Source organism: Columba livia, chromosome 4 (genome assembly GCF_036013475.1).
Source record: "Columba livia isolate bColLiv1 breed racing homer chromosome 4, bColLiv1.pat.W.v2, whole genome shotgun sequence".
Taxonomy (NCBI): domain Eukaryota; kingdom Metazoa; phylum Chordata; class Aves; order Columbiformes; family Columbidae; genus Columba; species Columba livia.
In genome coordinates, this window is record NC_088605.1 from 27,806,745 (window position 1) to 27,825,637 (window position 18,893).

General features: G+C 41.9%; 1 protein-coding gene across 2 annotated transcripts in view; it reads right to left on the minus strand.

Moving 5' to 3' along the window:
* The window catches only part of TEC (tec protein tyrosine kinase), a 52,589-nt gene extending 51,242 nt beyond the window's left edge, over positions 1-1,347 (minus strand). The window contains exon 1 of one of the 2 annotated variants that reach the window (XM_065060837.1): positions 1,018-1,347. The gene's annotated coding sequence lies outside the window, so the exon portion shown is untranslated. The remainder of the gene's footprint in view (positions 1-1,017) is intronic. The other variant, XM_065060836.1, reaches the window with a different exon arrangement.
* Positions 1,348-18,893: the final 17,546 nt, after the last annotated feature.

The following is an 18,893-nucleotide window of genomic DNA, read 5'->3' on the forward strand; positions in this document are numbered from 1 at the left end:
AAAGCAAGGCCTCACCCTGCAGCCACATCATACCAAAGGTGAGACAGTCAGATAAAGCATCAGCAACATGTACTCTAAAATGAAAACAAATGCTCCAGAAACAAGCACTTGCAAGACACATTTTAGTCTGTACTTCTGCTACGGTCAGTTTTCCATCTATAAAAGCTACCGTCTCACTTATTTGACTCAAAATAACACTAAGTATTTCAGATTAGCATTTGTCACAGTAAGGTACACTGTCATTCCAAGCAGAGAGCTCATGGCCATGTTTACACTAAAAGCTCAGCTTACCGTTCAAATAATTATCAGTTCCAACCTACAGGGATGCAGAAAGAAGCCTGTAGAAAAGCACCATGCAAATGTAGTCACCTGCTGCATGAACTGCAGGTACACTGTATCCCAGAACAAGGCTACACAAGAGCATTCATTACCACCAAAGGATAACCACACTGTGGGATGGAAAGCAGCAGAAATTAAGATGAACAAACTCACGCACAAGGCTAGTTGTGCCTTGAGATGAGGAGGAACAGTCTTAGTAAACAACACGTATATAAGGAAAGATTCAGAAAATAAAGTCACATAAACAAGGAAACACTCGGCAACTATTAGTTTTAAAATGGGTTTGGCAGCCCGGGCCACAACCCTTTATGTTACACAAATTATAGCAATTTTAAGCAAATGTTTAAAACTCAGCTTTTTGTCATAGCTCCCGCTTACAGACCCGTGTGACACTTAGACGTCGAGGAAGGAATACCTCTACTCTTACAGTGTCCACACGCTTTAAGTTGCCAACTGCGGCTGCTCCTGGGTGCGTTCCACGACCCACCACCCCGCCCGGCCAGGCTGTCCCGTCACACCGGGAGCCGCTGTGTCCCCCGGACCGGTACTGCTGTGGGGCGCGGAGTCGGCTCCCTGCGCTCGGGGCAGCCCCGGCCGGCAGCCTGGTGAAATAAACTGCCGTCCCCGGTCTCTTTGCGGGGACCGTCCCGCTGCTCGCCAGCCCCGGCTCTGCCCTACCTGGGTGTCCTGGCCGCCGCCGCCGCGGAAGGAGCCCTGGCGTCGGGGACGCGGAGGGAGGCGGAAGAAGGACGAGAGGGAGGCACCGCACTGCCCCGCTCCGGCTCGGGAAGGCAGCGGCGGCCGCGGCGCCTCCTCCTCCCGCCGCCCCGCCGAGCGCGGAACCCCGCGGGGCGGCCACGGAGGAAGCGGCGGGGGCGACCTCTGCGTTGGAGCCTCCGCCCCACCGGGGCAGTAGCGCTGTCCTGAGCGCCCGCTGCGCCCCGGGCAGGTGCGGGGCGGCGAGAAGCTGAAGTAAGAAGCTGGTCCACATCAAATAGACACGGCAGGATCTGCCTGAAAACGTGTTGGTGAAATAAAAGAAAATGGCAAATTGTACAGTCTGGAGCACCATGCAAACTCTCCCCCAAAATCTAGGTATATCCATGTGCTTTGTAACAGCTGGCTTTAAAGTGTGTGTGACCAGTGGGTGCTTTGGCTCAGGTGTTTCTTGTTCCAGGCTGCAGTGAAGAGTGAGCACTCAGAGGGCTGGCTGTAGGCTCGGCTGCAGAGAAGCAGTAGGTACAGCTCTTCTCTGCCCTGAGCAGACTGTGCACCCTAAGGCTGCTTCTGTGTAATGGCTATCAGAGATCTGCCCATGCCCAGGTGACTCCCAGGGTTACAAGGCCTTCCTTTGTACTTAATCGTGTGTGACAGTCACATTCAGCCACCACAAAGCTCAGACAGAGCTTCTTTACCTCCTTCTCTTAGCCCAATCTTATTTATAGAAACTGTCAGTCTGTGAAACCTCATTGAGAGAAAAAGAGCTTGTCAAGTTCAGTTGAAATATCTCCCTCGTGTTTCTAAGTGTCAGTCTAAAAGAAAGCAACCAGGGTCTCTGCTGCTTGCGAGTGAATTGTTGTGACTCGTGCACAATAGCTGGATCAACACAGATGTCTTTCTGTTCAGCTCGCAGGAAATGACTTACAGAGTCTTTGTTTTCACTTGGGAGATTTCCTTCAAATTACACTTTTGGTTTTGTGTCCACATCTCCCATGCCTGTCACACTACTACTGAGCCCAAGGAGTTACAGGGCTGTATCCCTAGTGCATGATGCATCCCTGATACAAACATATGGGCAGGGTCTGTGTGACCACTTCATGGTGACCAGTCCCATCAGCCCACTCTCACCACCCTCCTTCCACTCTGTCCCCACATGTTTATAGTAGCACACACTCAGGTGTCCAAGCAGACCTCCTTACACGCTGCCACTGATGTGGTCAGTTTTGCAAAGCAAGCAACTTTTGCTGTTTTTCAAGAAACAGCAGCTACAGCTTTCCCCACCCTTTCTGCTGCCGCTGCAGCAGGAAGAAAGGATGATAAAATGGAATAGTTGCATAAGGAGAGACTTGGAATAGCTTTACCCCATAAGGTGCCATTTTTGAGCTCCAGAAAGAAACATCATCTAGCAGAGAGTGGTTATGCTACAATGTGACTTGACCAGCAGCAGCTATATCACTCTCAAGACTTCACCCCAGAAGAGCTGCAGCAGCAGCAAAGGGACAGGAGGGCACATCTCCGTGGTCCAAAGAACGTGGCTATTGCCATGCTGAAGGTGTCCTTCTCACAACTACTGGCCAGGAGTTAACCACTTTGATGTTGATTGGCCAACTAACAGAGTATTTGTGATGTAGGTGTGAATCGCAAGTGGTTTTTGCAAGTTTTGTGAAACTTGTCAGTTCTCAGTCCTAAAAACACTCACTCTTCCCCTCCTACCTTCTTCTACCCCAATGGCAAATAAAGCCATAGGCTGGAAAGCGCAATCAAAGCAACTACAAGGTGACACTTCCTCTGAGGACAGGAACATGCTTCTGAGGAACTGAAGAGGGCTGGTCACTGCCAAAGGCCTGGGCTTTGTCTAGCTGTGCTTGCTTTGAATTAGAATCGCTCTGAGCTGGATGGCAGATGTGAGAGCAAGGAGAAGAGCTCTGTAAAGGCTGGGGTCATGAAGGATGAGAACGGGCTGAGCAGGCTTCAGGAAAATCTCTCTTAAACGCACACTGAGCACATGCATTGAGGAAAGGCTCAAATGCCCTCAACAGCTTTGGGAAAGCTTTGGGAAAACTCAGGGAAAACTTTCCAAAAGCCGTGGGAAAAGCATTGTCCATTTCTCTCATGGCTTGGGGAGCAAGGCAGCACCATGCATTTGGATTTCTGCTGCACAGATTAGGTTTCTTGTGGCCAGTATGCCTTCACTCTTGTTAAACAGAGCAAGTGGTGCAATTTCAATCTGAAAGACAAGCCAATCCCTGCACAGTGCCAGGTTTGCAGAATTAATGGGGGAAGGAGTTTTCATTTTCCAAGGAGAACTTTGTTGTATTTCTGTACCTCATAAATATCTAATACTACCCATCACCAGAGCTACTACAGTATCCTGATCTAATGTATTTAAAGAGCAAAAGTACTTTTCAAACATTAAGCTTCTTTTATACATCTGTAGAATTTTTACAGAAAGGAGGAAGCTAAGCTTTCCATTCAGGGGCTTGTTTTGGTTTCAAGATTTAAAAAAAAATCTACTTTGAAGAAAAAGCAGCAAGTTGAAATCAGAAATTATTTTGTTTTCCTAAAATTTCCCATGCAGAAATGTTATGCAAATGTGGGGAATGCAAAAAGGAGGGGAAGTTTCAGGGTTTTGGTTCTGTCTCTAGAAGAGCTTGGTTTTACTTTGCTATTTCCATCTTGTCTCTCTTTCCTCTCAGAAGTTCAGGACCCATGTGGACTGGGGTGGTGTAGCATCAATCCGATCTCAGGGCTGCAGGGATTGGAGCACTTGTCTGATCCTTTTCTTTGGTAAACCCCCCGGGACTCAGTGAACTGAAATGGCAGAGTGATCTTGCTCCATTTTGGATTAAAGGCCCTCAGTGGCTGATTTTGCTTTACTGAAAAAGAAGGAACAGTGGTGAAGAGTTATTGTGGCAAACTGCCCCTCTCTAGGAGGAAGTCTCCACTTCAGGAAAGATCGAAGCTTATGAAATTTCAGGCTCGCATGTGGTGTGAATTACCAAAGAGAGAAAGAAAAATACAGTAGTTAGACAGCAACTTCAATAGACCACCTTTTTCAGCAGCTCTTCACCTGTTTATGCTTCATCATCTCATGGTCTCTGTCCATTCTCTCTTTGGAGACGTGTTGTTATTTTTGGTGAGCTCTTGAGTCCAAAAAGCCCCTCCTTGGCAATCTTTCCAGTCAGAGAGAAGCATCTCTATTGGTGCCTTGGTCACAGAGAGCCTCTTCCTCTTTTTCCTTTTCAGGCCTGTCAAACCCTCTTCACCCTATTCAGCCCTTCTTCATTTCTCAAAGGCCTCTGTGAATTTAGTCACTGAGCATTTCCTCTATTCATTTATCTTCACTCGCTGTGTGCAAAGATGACAAACAAGAGTTTTTCTCGCTCTCAAGAGTGAACACTGTGAATGAGAGAAAAATTACAGTAATTCTTCATGGTCTGGTTTCCATATCAGCAGATATGCTGCTTTTTTTCCTGCCTATCCTTTCTCAAGAGCTTCTTCCCAGTTGTGAAAGATTTTGGGGGTGATAATTCCATTGAACCACTGAAAGTAACTCTAAAAAATGGAGTATAATACAGACACATCATCCCATTATCAAAGAGCAAAGAGCAATAGACAGATGATAGGTGAACACCCCCGCCCTCCAGACATGGATGACAGCATCATAGGAAGGTATTTGAAGGAGCACCAAAAGAAGTTTGTACAGAAGCATCATGAACAACACAAATATTATGCAAGAGAACTTATTGCAAAAGTTTTTTAAGGTACCAGATAGGAATGAACATGCCAGAATAATTATCAGTTGCTTAACAGTGAGAAGTGCATCTTGCAGATGCAGTTCTACAAGATATGCAGGGAAAATTTTGCCTTGTATGATATAAAAACTACCCTTTACATTTGATTAAGTCTGATTTGTAGACACATGAAGTAGCTGGGCAAAGTAAATACTAAAAGATTACTAGGAAAGCAAGTGAGAGAATAAATACGTGAATACACCTTGACAGATAAGCTAACATTCACAGCTAGCAATATTGAAATTAACTCATTTACAGCTAACTCAGATATATTTAAAGAAGCTGCATTACTCTTAACTAACTTTTATGTGAAGAAGAAAAGCATCATAGCAACTGGCTGGGACACTGGTGCATGGTGCTGTACCCCTTTTGTGATGTGTCTGGTAAGATGTGCCTGCTATTTCAAACAAATGCCACTCCAAGGAAAGATGCTCCTAAATACAGGTTATCCAATCTGTTTGAGAGGATGCCAGCAAGGTGTCATCTGTAAACATACAACCAGGATCTCTTTTAGGTTATTGTAAAGGACCTGAACCCATAGACTACCACAGAAGGTGCTTTTACAGGATACTGTAGTCAAAACAGGTCAAAAAAAACAAAGAGTTTTGAAAGCATGCTGGAATACAAGGAATCTGGGGTTTTGGTCAGTGCTTAGGATACTGTAGCATTTCTGGTTATAAAAATTGTCCAGCAATAACATGAGACATCTGTGTATGAGCTGTGGTCATAATCTAAACTTCTGGAGCAGCAATTATCTGTATGCAACACTCATTCCTTTCTCTTCCTGACATTTCCTGCTGCTGCCTTTGATTACCAACTTCTCTGAAGAGCTCCCACTAAAACTTCTCTTTGTGGACTAAGCAGCCAGCTTCTCCAAGTGGGAGGTCCCGGCTGCTTCTGCCAGGATGCTTGGAAGGAAGAGTAACGCTGGCCATGACCTGCTATGATGATAACCCTCACTGATCCATCTGGGATTAACATTCCTGTGGACTCCAGATGTTTTTAAACAGGATGACTTTTCATCCTTTCAGTTGATGCCATGCCACCTGAGATTTTGGGATTTTTATATGTGCAGTCTAGGCAGGAGTGATAAAGCAATGAATGCTAACTCCATGTAGGAAAAAGAAACTGGGGAGATAGTTTACCAAACATATAGGTGATAATTATATAATAGGAGAAGAGATGACAAGACTCTGTAAGGAATGTTTAGTTATAGATTTAAGGAGCAAAAGGCTGAATTAGTCTTCAAAAACACATGCATACACCTCTTTAGAGCTATTTGATCCATAAATTTGCAAAAGGCTTTGTTAAACTTCTCTAATAAGTGGTATTCCTACTTGGCCACAATGATTGGTATAATCACATAACCACACACATTTCCCAAATCTTTCTTTCCCCTTTCTCTCTGCTACCATAAAACACTGCAGTGCAACTTGCCATGACCCAGGGAGTTAGTTATCAAAAACAGGGCTGTATCTTCAGTACAGTGCAGCCTGATTTGAGTGGTGGCTTGACGTGCCAATGTAATAAAATGACAGGAAGCAACTGCGTGTATATAACGTGGAAGAGGACGTAAAGAGTCTTCATTTCTTTGCACATTTTACTGCACATACAGAGTCAGCGCAGTAGAGCTGAGGAGCACATTGAAGTTCCTTGCTTGTACCAATACAAAGAATAGTTACCTAAAAAGCAAGGATGTGAACTAGGGTGTGGGGTTTCTCAGCTCTGGTGGTTTTCAACTTGTGATCCCTGGGCCTCTAGATACTTCTCAGAGGACCCACAGGAGGTAACTAAGAAGGGCCACACTTCATTCAGTAGGATCCTCTCTCTTAAGGATCCTTAGGTATGAAAATCACTGCCCTGCCAGCTTAAGAGAGGTGTGGAGGCAGTGTGGACTATCTGCAGCATGCAGCTGCCAGAAGCACAAATTGTGGCTGGGTGACACTGCTGGGCAGCCCCAGACACTGTGGTACCTTTGTGTGCGGTTTGGAAGCCACACATGCAGGTGCTGAGGAAAAAACAGTAAGCCTGCTTGAAGAGGCAACTCGTGGGATCCAAAAGCAAGTTTACCCTTCAGATATAGATGTCAGGGCAAAATTTAATCAACGGGTTTGAGTGCTACAGTGAACAGATTCTGAGCTCAGCAAAACTGGAACTTCATGGCTGACTTAAGTGGAGTTACACCAAATTTATAGCAAAAAGGCTGAAAAGAGATTTGGTGTCAGAATGTGGTCTGTTTGGTTAGAATATACTATTGAAAAGTAGGTGACCAATTTTAGCTTGTACATTAAGTCTTATGTGAGACTCTGCATACACTAAAAACACAAAGCAAAAATGTAAACATAATTTTTCTTCTGCAGGAAAGAATATTGCTCTGTTTATAGGAGGTTTGTATCATTGTTACACAAACATGTTATGCTGATTTCAGTAGAAGTAACTGAGCTACTTTGATTAGAAGGCTAATCGTGCCAAAACCCTGATCACTAAGGGACGTTCAGATTCTGATTGTGGTGACATTATTGTAGATACGTTCCCAGTGAAATTGTTCTGAATTTACATGTAGGTCAGGCTATGGCTTTTCTTGTGGAGTTTTAGTGTATTTGGGATTCCCTAACACAACTGCAAACTGTTGAATAAAACACATAATGCACCTGGTTGACCTTGTAGTAAGACAGCAATTTGCAGTCCAAGCATTTTGCCACATGACCTTAATTTATGCCCTTATCAGGCTGACACCTCAATCATGAGAGTTCAGAATAAATCCACTGTTCTGTTCTGTTCTGTTGTAGTGTAGTGTAGTATTTATTATTATATTTACAAAATGTTATATATAATAATATCTATTATATATTTATGTATTTTATTTATTATATTATGTATATTACATAATATAATTACACACCCGAATTTATTCCACAGTGAACCTGACATCCTGCACTCACCCTAAAACCCATTTTTCCAGTCTTCATTGACAGCCATCAATATTCTATAATTTCAAGAGGGTTGCAGCAAATAGTATTTGTTTTGTTATTAAAGAACTAGTAACTTCACGATTAAAGGTTTTATTTAACTGATGTTCACTTTTCAAGTAATATTTACTGGTTAAATAAATAGGGACAGAAAATATAACATTTTTTCATCTCAATTAATCCCCCTGAACTACATTGCTGTGAGCAAAGTTGAGTGGAGATGAATGTTGCGTCCTTTGCAATGTCACGTCCACATCTATGGTCTTGCTGAAAACAATTCTGCATCTTCATTGTTCCTAAAGCTCTTAAAACTGAAGTGTAGGGGCAGTTAAGGAGCCTCAAGTGGTATAAAGAGGGCATTTCCACTTCATGCTCCATTCCTAATTTCTTGCAGCCTCATTAAATTCAAGACTAGGCCTGATCGTGTTCTGTTTGAAGCCCAGCTTTTTAACAGTTTTCCAGATCCAACATAGTCTATAAATATGCTGCTTAATAGATGTACGTGTATATATATGTGCATATATAGACAGAGATACACACACATGGATGCACAAGCACACACAAGTTGTTATACACCTAGTGAAAGGCAAGGTAAAGCAAGGCAATTTAGTTCACCACTTCGAACTGCAGAAATATGACAGTATGAAAAACAGACGATAATCCTATTCTTGACAAATTAGTACCCCCCAATGCTTCATTGGATTCTGTCAAAATTCTAGTATTTTCAGAGAACTATTTAGCTATCACTGCTTAGAAGCTTAGCTCTTATGAATAATCGGTTGTGACGAGCAATGAAAGCATTTAAAAAAAAAAATAATAAAATTCTCTGGAGAAACCTTGACATTTTCCTCAAAATTTTCTTGCCAAAATGCTTATGAGAAAGGAAGAAGACTGTAAGTCCCTTGCCTTCACATGTTTCTTTGTTCTAATACACAGGCATGTCACTAGCAAAAGATGCCTGTGCCATGACTGCGAGTGGGCTGACCAAATACTATCTAGCCTCACATTTGGCTTGTAAACAATAGTAGGAACTGAGCCCATAGAAAATATCTCACTCTCGCCAGCCTGCCACATTGTTTGAGCTGGGAAAACGAGACAAACTGCTACATTCTATGTTAAAAATAAGAGGCCTTTGAATTCTCTCTCTACTCTGAACTTTCCACCAAGGGTTGACTTTTGTCATTTTGGCACATCTTTTGAAGTCTGAATATAGCTTAGCTTTTACGTAGGGCTTTCTGTACTTAAAGAACTGTGCAGCACTGGAACAGGCTCAGACCTGTTAATAAAGGAAGTGCAAAATGTGTCTTCTTGCGCCAGACACCAGCACCCCACCAGGCCCTAACACGGGGCTTGGTTGTGAAGGGGGCAAGACCACAGGTGCCTCAGCCTTCCTTCTCCTGAAAGAAGCCTAATCTTGGTTCATATTTAGCTCTCGAGCACCACTGATGGCAGCCACACATGCACTGAATCTGTCCCATTTGTTCTTTTGATTCTGCATCCTCCACAAATCCTGCACAATGAGTGACTCATCCTTTCCACCAAGCAACAAAGGTCACAGCTCGCTGGCACACTCCAAAGATTGTTTCAAGCTGCAGATGATAAAATCAGTTAAATTGCAAATACTCCAAGGAGCCAGGGATATTTACAGAGAAGGATTCATACAGAAGGTAACTTCTAACAAAAAGTACCTATTTTGTTGAGCTTGTTATTGTCAAGCCCTCAATAGAGGGATTTTCCATGACAGTAACTTCAAGTTCGGATACAATTTCTTTATTTTAATTTTGGTAGAGATATATAATTGTTTAAAACAATTATAAATTTTTTATTCTACCTGGAAACAAGGTAGAATAGTTCTATTGCTCTGTTACTTACCACATTATAATACCTCAGTTTAACATTTTGATTGAAGTCAAATACATGTGTGTGTATATTTATGTATATATGTATATTTATATATATGTATTTATGTATATATGTATATTTAAATATATATATATAAAAAAACATGTATGTCAGTGGACATTTGCAATATGCTATATGTACTGGAACACTCATAATCATCACATGCATTAACGAAAACTAACATCAAATCTGTAAGTTTTCAACTTACCTGATTTACAAAAAGACCTCAGGGGCCCTGATTCTGCAAGCTTTTTAATTCCCATTGATTTAAAAGGGAATAAATTGAGGTCAGTTTTTTGTTATAGTATATATTTTTCATCTTTATGCACTTTATTTACACTATAGTGAGTTAAATTTGATTTATAAAATGCAGCAAAATCTTTCCTTCTGTTAAGCTTGTATGGGTTGCCTTACTTGAATGAAAATGAGAGGTTCCATTATACATCACTCTTTTCTCATAGTTCAGGTTTTCCCCTGAAACCTAAAGACCTGATGGGACCAATTTTGTGTTCAAAGCTGAGCATGTACACTAATGTATTGCTTGTTAATGTACAGCTTGTATTGGGAATGTTCAGGCTGTGTAGAACTACAACGTGAATGTAGAGGAAGCTGGAAAACATGGAACTCAGAACTTAAATCCTTCCCACCTCCATTATCAGAGTCACCCTGCAAGCACAGGCCAAAACCAGGGGTAGCTAACTGTAGAGGGAAAATAGCTGTTTGCCCTCAATAACAAATAATTCTGGATTATCTGGTGGTGACGAGTCTATTATCAGTTTAGATTCAGTGGTAGCTAGTTTATACTCATAGTTCTTCCACCCCAGTGTTTACCCTCGTTACCCCCTGAAACCACATCTGGTTGAGCTAAACAAGACACTTTCTGGCCTATACTGAAGGTATCAGTATTTCCTTGGCTGTTTTAAGGTTTTCTTTCCTGAACTTCTCCCAGTATGTATTAATCTTTCTTTACTGTAACAGAGTTGTTCTGAGTACTCTGTATAAGGTCTCATCTTACACAGCTGCATAAATATTTCCTTTCAACCTACTTGAAAAACAGCACCTATAGATCTTTAGATGTGTTTTCATTTTTCATGATGATCTCACGGTAGTGGTCTTTACATGTTCCGTGATGGACAACTGACTAAACCCGCCAGGCCTTTCTCTTCACCTCTTTTGTCAGCAGCTGATGGACCTGTACTTACTCAGGAAACTTCCAAGTCCCTAAGTCCCTTGCCTTTGTTGTGTTAGACTCCTGTTAACTGAGCCCTTGCTTTACGGCAGTTCAGTCCTACCATGCATGCCAGATATCTTCTTTCTGTCACCAGTGTATGTCATTAATAATTTCTATTCTTTGGACATAGCCATTAACAGAAATGATAAATGCAGTCAGTTCCTAATCCACAGCTATACAAATCATCTCCCTATAGTCTGAGCAGTCTCTTGGAAGTACAGCCATTGCTGCTGTTCTTCAGCTGGTTTCTTCCCTCTGATTTTCCCACATTATCACACTGACTGCCACATAATACCGTGTCAGTCACTTAATTGAAGTCTATATGGATTTGCTTTATTGCAATTCTGTTCTCTAAAAACATTGTGTACTTCAGCAAATAAAAATACCAAGTTAATTTGGCACCATCCATCTTTGGTAACTATTTCTTCAATTTTAATGTACATTTATATCTCTATTTCTTTCACAAAATGTTGAATCCTTGTAGGCAATTGAGATCATCCTAACAGACTTTTCTGGATCGCTTTTCTCCTTAAAGATTGCTACTTCAGATTTTATTTTTTTAATTATATGGTACTGCCATCTGTTTTAGTAAATTCATTAGAACTGTTACCACTGGCTTTATTATCTCAGTTACTGGGCCTCCTGGAGAGCTGAGCTCTTTGCCCTTTGCTTTCACCTTGCACGTGACAATTCCTCTTCCCACACCCATTCTCATGAACATCCTTGGTTTTGCCTCTGTGTACTGCGGCATTATCATTACTGATGCTGAGTCAAACACTCAGGTAGTCTGGAGCAGTACCTAGGTTATCTTTAATTGCCACTACATCTATGTTTTATAAGGTATGAACTTCTCTGTTGTTGTTTATATGGCCAAGATAGCTTTTTCTACTTGCTTGAATTTCTTTTGCAGCCTCTACCTAAGTTTGACTTTTGCCATTTTCACCTTTCCATGTGCCTTCTGCCTGGCAAGGCTTTTTTTCTTTTTCTGTTCCTTGTAGGCTCTCCCTTTATACATAATACTAAGGGATTCTCAGTTAACTGTGGATGAAGTTATTTTCTACAATTTTTCCCTTTGGGATACATCTTTGAGACAATTTCTGGAGCACTGGCTTAAAGGAACTCTAGTTGCCTTCCACAGTTATCTGACTGAACTATTCTGGCTCAATATGTGTTCATACTTCAAATCAGCAGGAGTAGCACCAATATTTTTAAATTATTATTTCAGCTACTTATGTTCAGCAGACTTTGGCTTCCCATTGAGTAGTAGTATTAGGTGTACTAGAAACAAATGAAGCACTTATTTAGTAAACAAAAGCCCAGTGATTGCTCCAAACAAAAATCTTAAAATCTAAAGGGAGTAATCAAAGAAACAAAGGAAATACAAAGTAGGAGTATGGGTAACGAAACAGACAATTTTATCAGTTTATTTTTTTAATGTTTAACAGTTTTTTAAATGTCCGTAAGCTAAAGTAGAAATCCAGGAAAATAGATAAGATTATTTGTACTGTATACTTTGGAGGATGATATTGCTGTTGCATTCAATAGATCATTACTGAAAACAAATAAAAAAGACACAGTTATTCAGTCTGCTTGGCGAATGTTGTGGTAATATTGTGAGGGAAGCAAACAATTCCATAGGAAAACAATAGAATAAATTTGTCCTGAATTTTTTTACACCAAATTGTTCATCAAGATCCACCTACAATTGGGGTGGGGGGAAATCTGAATCAAGCCTACTGACTTAGGGTGAGTGACCTGGCATTTCAAGATCAGAGTACTTTGTGAGAGGCACCATGAGAGGGCCATTTGCCTGCAACCTTTTCCAGGGGGTCTCCTGCCTATCCTCCCTGCACAGCCTCCTCTCATAACCCTTTGCGGTTTCTAAATGTCATATTCCCAATTTGCTTCTCATTCACAAACCCTGTAATATTCTTGAAGTGGGAAACCTAATGATAGCTCTTCTTGTGGGCTGCAGCAAGAAGGTATGCACTTAATTAGGCACTGAGAAACATGCTCTGGGAAACAAAGGAATTTGAATTTTCTTTTGATTTCCCTGCAGGGCCTTTCCTTTTGCTCAGCCTTGGTGACAGAGCCTGCAATGGTTAACTCAGCTGCTCCCTGGAGCTATCTAGTTTAGTGGAACAGCAGGAGACCAGAGAGTGAATGGCACTAGAAAAAAACAGCAATGACAGCGAGAATGTTTTGCTCGATCCTATGCGTTACTTGTTGTATTACCACTGTTGGGTGAAATCAGCCCTCATTTGACATAATAGAAGAAAAAAAAAAAACAAAACACAAAAACCACACATATAAGAAGCCAGAAAAAAAATCATGACACTGTGATAAATAATAGTACTGATGTTGAAGAGAAGATGAGCAAGAATTCGGACCAGTTACACTGTAAGATTTACTTTATGGCATCCTCCAAATACAGGGAGTTTCTTCCACTGTGGAATCAGCAGGGGTTCCTGTCCAAGTGCTCCCAAAATCTGGTCAGGGAATTGTCAGCGCAGAGGCCAGAGCACACACATACCTGTGCTACCTCCTCACAGCACAGGTACACCAGAAACCCCCCACGCACACTTGTACCGTCTCTGGGACACCTCCTCAGGAGTGAGCCCTGAGTCACCGGAGTGGGGACCAAGGTCTGTTGACCTCAAGACCTCCGGAAGAGGCTGGCAAGAGCCTTGGTGCAAAACCTGGGTGCCCCTGGGAAGGCTCAGCTTAAGTGCCCGATTCCAACTCAGGCACAACGTGGTGTCACTAGATGGCGACGGACACCTACTGTACTGTGCAAAACAGGCACTGCTGCCTCAAAACAGGAAAAAAAAAAAAATAGAGCGAAAGTTGAAGTTACATTACTCTGTAGTTTTTAATAACAGAGCCATATGCCATTTCTCAAATAATGTATTCTCGTTTTCTCTCCAGGCTCAAGTACAGAGGTAGTATCTCAGGTTCTTTGATAATTCTTTTGTTTGTTTACAGTATTTCTATTACTACAGCCACCTTAAAACTGGTCACACATCTTCCTTTCTTGATTGTAGATCTTAATTATTTCTGTCAGTATAAGCATATTGTCTTCAGACAGAAGCACAGACTTGTTAAATACAAGTCATTAATGAACCAATTGTGCATAAACCTAATTTAATTGCAAAGTTTGGTATACGCTATCTCTCCCTGATTCAGTTACAAATTTTCATTAAAATCTAAGCAAAAAGATATTTAAAACCTACTAGCTTTTCCAGTATTCATGTAAATACAGCATTTCAAACTTCCCACATGTTTGAAAGTTCTTTGCTTGTCAATTATTTTGCATTCTGGAGAAGATTTGGTGTTTTTTCCTATTAATAAAAGTGCATATGGAAAATTGTTTCAAGAACTTCTTCAGGCCAATGAAATCTTTTTCTTGCCGCATTGGATTGTTAATAAAGGCATGTCAAGAGAGTTCTCAGTAAATTTAGAAACATTTTGAATGTTAGAAGATTGCTTCATATGGGTGGAGACACATAAGATTTCACTCAATGTTACCCAAGTGAATGAAATCACTACAGTCTGCAAATGAGCATAAATCATGAATCTTCTTGACAAGAGAAAATCCTTTCCCAGTGTTCTGAGTAACTTTGGTCTCACCACAGCATTTTAAGTATGTTGAGTTCAGCAGTTTTCTAAAGAGTAATTAAGTTATTTCCAAGTGATTGATAAACATGAAATACTGGTAGCTAACTCCATGACAAAATTTAATTTGCATTTCTAATGAACTGTATATGCAGATATAGAAAAAATGCAAGGATCAGAAAATATTAAACTTGTAGAAGGTGCTCAGATACCATGATGATGAACCTAGTGATAAAATTCAAATCTTATGTGGGGTGTCTGCAGTGATGCAGATCCAGAAGGTGGAGGTCAGCAGCACAAGGTCTGTAATAGTTGGAGGCCCATAACTAGTGCTGTACTCCAGAGGTCAATACTGAGCTCTGTCCTGTTCAACATCTTCATTAATGACCTGGATGATGGAGCGGAGTGTACCCTCAGCAAGTTGGCCGATGACGCCAAACCGGGAGGAGCGGCTGATACACCAGAGGGTCATGCTGCCATCAAGGGGGACCTCCACTGGCTGGAGAAACAGGAACCTCATGAACTTCCCCACGGAGAAGTGCAGAGGCCTGCACCTGGGAAGGAACAACCCCAGGCACCAGCAGACACTGGGGGGCACCCAACTGGAAAGCTGCTTGGCAGAAAAGAGACTGGGGATCCTGGTGGACACCAAGTTGAACAGGAGTCAGCAAAATGTCCTTGCTGCAAAGATAGCAAATGGTATCCAGGTCTGCATCAGACAAATTATCGACAGCATGTCAAGGGAGGGCATCCTGACCCTCTACTCAGCACTAGTGAGGCCACACCTGGAGTCCTGTGTCCAGTTCTGGCCTCCTCAGTACGAGAGAGACCTGGATATACTGGAGAGAGTCCAGCAAAGGGCCACAAAGATGATGAAGGGACTGGGGCATCTCTCCGATGAGGAGCGGCCGAGAGAGCTGGGGCTGTTCAGCCTAGAGGAGAGAAGGCTCAGGGGGATTTCATCAATGTGTACAAATGTCTGAAGGGAGGGTGCAAAGAGGACAGAGCCAGGCTCTTTCCAGGGGTGCCCAGTGACAGGACCAGAGGCAACAGGCACAAACTGAAACACAGGAGGCTCTGTCTGAACATCAGAAAGCAATTTATTTTTTTTTTTACTGAGAGGGTGACTGTGCTCTGGCACAGGTTGCCCAGTGCAGTTGTTAAATCTTCATCCATGGAGATATTAAAAAGATATCTGGACATGGTCCTGGGAAATCCATCTCTAGATGGCCCTGCTTGAGCATGGGGCTTGGATCAGGTGATCTCCAGAGGTTACTTCCAACCTGAGCCACTCTGTGATTATGATAATCTTTGAAAAGAGTCATTGGTAAATTAATTATACACATGACAGCAATTGAAGTACATACTTGTTCATACATTTTCTAGCCACGTGGTATGCCATGAATTCCTTATTAGGAATGTGTTCATTGTCCTAGAATTGCTCTTGCTCTAGCTTTGAAGCATAAAATGTATGTTTAAAGATAGTTTGTGGTCAAAGTGTTAACATCTTCTTGTCTCTCCAGAAAGACAAGAGGCATATAAATTAATGCCTAAGAGCTGCATTTTACACTTGATGATATCAAAGACAGATGTATTTTCAATGGCAGAACTTAGCTGGAATCTTGCCTGCCCTTCAGGCAGGCTTGTAACTTGGTAAGGACACCAGTGTGCTGAATGTGGGTCTCTGTCTCACCCATGATAGTGTCAGTAGTAAATACCTTTATGAAATTATTCATTACAACTTTTAAGTTTATTTATGCACAAATGCCTTTCCAAAGCTCACTGTTGTTCACAGTTTCTAGAGGACAGTTACCGAAGATGTGTGCAGAGACACTGACTGTATTTTTGAGTTTCCAAATAACCTAAGTCTAATGCAAAGTGTCGTCTCACCACTGGTGAGGCCAGATAGACTCAGAGATATCTTTTCTAAATAAAAATAAAATTAAATAAATAAATAGAGTTACACTGTTGCTTCTTTCTGTAGAAGCAGCTAGCATTTTGAAATTAATTCTGACAGGGACATACTATGAAAGGGACATACTTATTCTGTTGTATATGCAATGTTTGCACGTACTATACATTGTAATGACAAATGATACCTTCTATGCTGGAAAAGGTTTACATGAACACTGCCTAGCACCAATGTGTGTGGGCCTGCTGAACATCTCCTTTGAGAAGTCTGGTAGGCAACAACCTATTGCAGGAGACTAAACAAAGGTGCTTAAAGACCAGTCTAGTTTTCCAGGCGTGAAGTCAAATATTTGCTACGAATGTTAACTTCCCATCATGCATTTGCTCATTTTCATGTATTCTTCCCCAAGGGATCTTTTGTGTTCTCCTAGGTGACAACTGAAATAAAGTTTCAAAGTCAGATTCTAAGAGTTTTGCCAGATGTGAAAACAATGCAGCATATTACAGCAGTGTGAAACTAACCATGGGGTTGTCCATGCTAGAGAGCTCAAAGGCCATCAAAACAAGGCTCCTGTTGGCCATTTTCTCAGGAACCACTTGACAGAGTGTGCTGAATTATTTAAGTGATACGGGAGCCTTGCTCAAGCTTCATTTCCTTTGGAGGGAGCACTCCTCATTTACTGTCATCACCTGTGTGAAGAACCCACCCCAAGTCAGAGAAGAGAAGCACCCATGCAGGTACTGAGATCTGGAAAATACTGCTGCAGAAATGCTGCTTTTCCCTGCCCTCTCCATGTGCGTGAAAAATACACCATGGGCACAAACTGCAGCTGATTAGAAAAATCTGCAACAGGTCTAATTTCACATACAGAGGATTTTTTCTTGCTCTTATGACACAGCGGAAAGATTTCATTTTTGTGGCATCACTACCAATTAATGCTATTTATGTATAATCACCCAGGGAACTCTGCTTGGGTGTGGTCTTTCACATTTGGCAAGTGCCAGCTTGGAATCTAATGACTGAGAAGCTCATGGAAACCCATTATTGAAATGATATTTAATGGGAGGCTTCTGGTCCACGCCTTACTGCTGCTCAGTTCCCAAAACATGAGAAGGGCACTCACGGCACAGAGTGAATGAGAAAGCAGGATCATGGTCCTTGCTATTCAAACACAGACTACGGTGACTATTAACCAGTGACTCTCTTTGTCTCAATTGCCTTTACTCTTCGTAAAATTAACAGATGATTCAACAGTTCTAAAACTTTTTTCTCATTTTCCTCCCTCCCCATCCACACACTTACAGGGAGAGTCTCTTACAGTGAAAAGTAATTGTGAGAGCTGCTGGCAGCAAAGTAATGGTGTCAGCAAAGGACAGAAAGTTGGAGTAGGGAATCTGGGGGACTGACAGACCATAGAAGGGGCTGCGGGAAGAAGAAGAGAGGAGAAAGAGGAAGGAGAGGCAGTATGCAGGCAAAGCACAGACCACTCAGGGGCTCTCGTTACATCATAGAAGAGGCCCCTAAACAAGACATAAGCGCCACAAGCAGCTGTGATTTGGGTCAGCAGCTCCCAGGAGCCTGTGGCTCTTTCTGGTCCTGGTCCTTCTGCTCGCTGACTGCCTGCGTCCTCTGGCAGAGCCCTTTGTCACAGCCCCACTTCACACTCTGCCTTCCTCCCAGCCACAGCCACCAGCCCCACCCTGACCCCAGTAGCTGTGGGATAGAAAGGACAAACTCCTTCTGTTGATATTATAAAGGCATAAATAACGCAAGTGAATGAAGGTTTATTGTGTCACCTACATTGGACTGAGGATAGTTAAAGAAGAATAAGGAAGCTATACTGTGCGGTCCTGCTATAAATATTCTGTTGGAATAAACCTCCCTGCATAGGTTAAGACTGCTATTACACCCACCAACCACGGAGTCGTCAGCAATGTCACTGAAAGTGTCAGTGTCACAGAAGATCCTTATTGTCAAAAACCTTTTTATTGTTTTGCTTGCCTTTTGGAGGACTGTAAATTCTGTTAATAAAGGAACTGTGCTCACAGAATATATCTTGATTCCCTTGAGGCACTGAACTTGATACCAAATGATACACACTTAAGAGAGAATGAGCTGGATTTACAAACTGGTTTACAGACCAGTCTCCAACGGTTGCAGTTGATGGTTGTCAACGTGGTATCAATGAGCAGAGTCCTGATGGCCTCAGCTCATGGGCCAAAACTGCTAAATATTACAGTTTTATAGGTGTGACAATTATATAAAATCTGCTGATAACAAGTTTGTTTTGCTAGCAGATAATGAAGACAGTACCATAAGAGTAGTTTAAATTGCTTTTTTTAAAATATACCATCCCAGAAATATTTTAATATGGTTAAATGCTTAAGGTGATATTGGTTTGGACAAAACAA